A 3,606-nucleotide genomic window follows, 5' to 3' on the forward strand; every position below is an offset into this window, starting at 1 on the left:
TCTCTCCCCACCCCGTGTGTGTGTGTGTGTGTGTGTGTGTGTGTGTGTGAGAGAGAGAGAGAGAGAGAGACTGTGATTTTCTGCTCTGCCTTTACTTTGAACACAAAACACTCATGGAAAAAGATCCTGTGCTATGCCCAAAGGTACAGTGCTGTCTAAACTCGAATTTGATCATCCAAATGTCTGTAAGATGTTTAAGTATGTGTTTTGATAACAGTAACATGTGTCCTCTTCCACTACATACAATTATCAATTTTATTGATTATATTTTTTATTCCAAGTATCAGCTTTTGGAACCATAGTTAATCTCTGTTAAATTTTCTTCCATTTCAGTGATCTTTGCTCCAACTTTTACTCTTCCTTTTCCTTCTTTCACCTGGATTTAATGGAATTCGTTGTCTCTAGATTCCTAGGGTGGTTGTAGAGTTTTCTTCCCTCCCATAAACATGCCCATAGCTAGTTTGTGTTTTATAATCCTGATTTTGTTGTGTGATTTGATTTTCATCCACATTAACTTCTGTTTGTTTTTATTAAGATGTCTCCATTGAACCATGGATATTTGGAAACATGTTGCCTAATCTCCAGACCTGGGAAGGTTTTTTTTTTTTTTTTCTGTTATCTGCCTGTTAGTTTTCAGTTAAATTCAAATGTCTGAAAGCAGGCACTGTATGGTTTGTTTTATTTTACATTTTAAGGTGTGTTTTATGGCCCAAAATTTGGTCTATCCTGGTGAATGTTCCGTGGAAGCTGTTATTCTTGGATGAAGTAACCTAACTATGCCAATTATACCTAGTGATTGATGGAGTTGTAGAGATCAACAATGGCCTCACTGATTTTCTGTCTACTAAAGCTGTCCATCTCTGAGAGAAGACTGTTAAAATCTCCAACTATAATAGTGGATTAACGCATGCCTCTCCTGTACTCCCATCTCTCTTTATTTTCCCCATCTATCTTTCTGTCTCCCACTTCCTTTGCCTTCTATTCTCAGAGTCCAAGGATAACACCCAAAGCTCTAACTCATTAATGGTGTTTTCTTCTTGTTCCTTCCAGGCCACTAATGGGATACTAACCCAACAAAGTCTCCCTTAGTTGGCTGGGGAGGTCTGGAAGAAATGTTACCTCTTCCAGAGACCCACACAGGCTAAAAGCAACTGAGTCTTTTTGCCCCTGGTTCATTTAGTCAGAAGTTATAGGCCACCCAAAGAAGGGTAAGGCATCAAGCTAGATGGCACTTCTGTAGATGCACTAGTCACCAAAAGAACTGATGGATGAAATCATCATCAGGTCTTCCACAAGGGCTAGGCAGTAAAAATCTTTGTCTACCACACCTTTCCCTTGATAACATACCTAAAATTGAAAGTAAAATTCTATCACAAATAGATTAATAGTGGCTTCTGGTGTTTACATAACAAGACATCTCCAGGTGAGGAATCTCTCAAATAGGTTCAACACTTCAAAAATGTCAATAGTGGCTAGCAAGAAGGCTTAATGGATCAAGGAAAAGGATGTCAAACCTGATGACTTTAATTGATTCCTGAAGTCCACATAAAGGTAAATGGAGAAACTCAACTCCACAATTTCCTTTGACTTTTGCACATGTGTTATGGCATAGTAACCATGTGCATATGTCACACACACACACACACACACATACACACACACACACACACATAATGAATGAAATAAAGTTTAAAATGCCAAAAACTTTCTTGCTATTATGCTCTATTCTGAAATGCAGCAACAATCATGATTCAAGTCAAAGCAGGTATAAGAGCTATGACAGCAAACTATTCCATTTCATTAGACAGCAAGAACCTTTTTAAGTACTTCTACAAAGAAACTTTCCTTTCTAAGATCTCTTTGCCTTAAGCTCAGGTACCTCAAGGCTTTCCAGAATGCTCAAAGATTGAGAAAGATTTTTTTGTTTTGTGGGGATGTTTTATGATTGATTGACACCAATAAGAAATCATTGCTCTTTCATTCAGGCCTAAATGGGATGTCTTCATCAACCCCACCCGTCTTGGTTCTCAAGTATCTATTCCCAACGAAGAGGTAAAAAGATTTTAAGAGCTCGAGATGGTGGATGACTTCAAAGAAGCAGTGTCTTACAGACAACAGAACTGATGCACATATGAACTCACAGTAACTGTGGCAGCTTGCACAGGAGCTGAACTAGTTCACACCAGAGTCCCAGAGTTAAGATAAGAAGGTTGACAAGGGCTCCTCCTCCTAACCAAGAAGTTATCTGCAATTGATATAGCTTACAAGGGAAATTGGTTTTCTCTAACTGAGTCTTACTAGGTATATTAACCACACTTCAGGGTAGGCCCTATACACGGGAGTAGTTGGCCAATACAAAACATACTCTGGTATTTCTGTTGTTTTTGTCTCATATTGCTTTTCTTTGAGGCTTTTGCCCCTTCTTTTTGCCTTACAGATCTTTCCTTGTATATTTTAGTTTTGGTTTAGTGGGTTTTTTTGGAAGGGCAATATTATGTGTATGTTTTAGGATTTTTTGTTTGATTTTTTTTTTTAAGAAAGAGAGAAAGAGTGGATATGGAGTTGGGCAAGTGTGGAAGATCTTGGAGGAGAGGTGGAAGTGAAAAGTGATCAAAATATGTTGTAAAAAACATCAAGTAAAAATGAGAAAATTCATTGTTCTTTCAAAAGCAACAACAACAGAACTTCATTGTTCTTTCAAAAGCAACAACAACAGAACTCAACAAGATTCCTCCTAGTTGTAAAATGAAGGGTACTTGAACATCTGGGGCAATGCCACATTAAAATAATAATAATAATAATAATAACATTTATTGACTGGAGAAAGGTGTTTTGATATATAAACAACTCCTTGAATAGAAAGAACTCTGAACAGAGACCCGCCAACATGGGCCGTGTTCGCACCAAGACCGTGAAGAAGGCGGCCCGGGTCATCATCAAGAAGTACTACACGTGCCTGGGTAATGACTTCCACACCAACAAGCGTGTGTGCGAGGAGATCGCCATTATCCCCAGCAAGAAGCTTCGGAACAAGATAGCCGGCTATGTCACGCATCTGATGAAGCGGATTCAGAGAGGTCCTGTGAGAGGTATCTCTATCAAGTTGCAGGAAGGAGAGAGAGAGAGAGGAGAGATAACTACGTTCCTGAGGTCTCAGCCCTAGATCAGGAGATCATTGAGGTGGATCCCAACACCAAGGAGATGCTGAAGCTTCTGGACTTTGGCAGTCTCTCTAACCTTCAGGTCACTCAGCCTACAGTTGGCATGAATTTCAAAACACCACGTGGAGCTGTTTAATCTGTTATGCCATATTTTCAATAAACCTGAAAACAAAAAAAAAAAAAAAGAAAGAACTCTGAGTACATCTTTCTGAGGTCATTTCAATCCTAGTCTTTGAACTATAGAGAACATAAAACACTATCCATAATTAATACAAAGAAATCTTTTAACTATGGGCAGCCATCAAGAGAGCTAGCAAAATGTTCCTCAGCATCCTCTCCAGACTCATTTGGTCCCCAAAGGAATCTTCAGGCAGCCATTGGATTTCAAAACCAAGCATTCAAGGCAACAGCAAGCCAAAGGAGAAGAATAGCCACTTTGTCCTTC

General features: G+C 39.1%; 1 pseudogene; it reads left to right on the top strand.

Annotated features, from left to right (window-relative positions):
• The first annotated feature begins 2,887 nt into the window (after window positions 1-2,887).
• LOC110310953 lies at window positions 2,888-3,346 on the top strand (annotated as a pseudogene).
• Window positions 3,347-3,606: the final 260 nt, after the last annotated feature.

The sequence above is a fragment of the Mus caroli genome, chromosome 15, assembly GCF_900094665.2.
Source record: "Mus caroli chromosome 15, CAROLI_EIJ_v1.1, whole genome shotgun sequence".
Taxonomy (NCBI): Eukaryota; Metazoa; Chordata; class Mammalia; order Rodentia; family Muridae; genus Mus; species Mus caroli.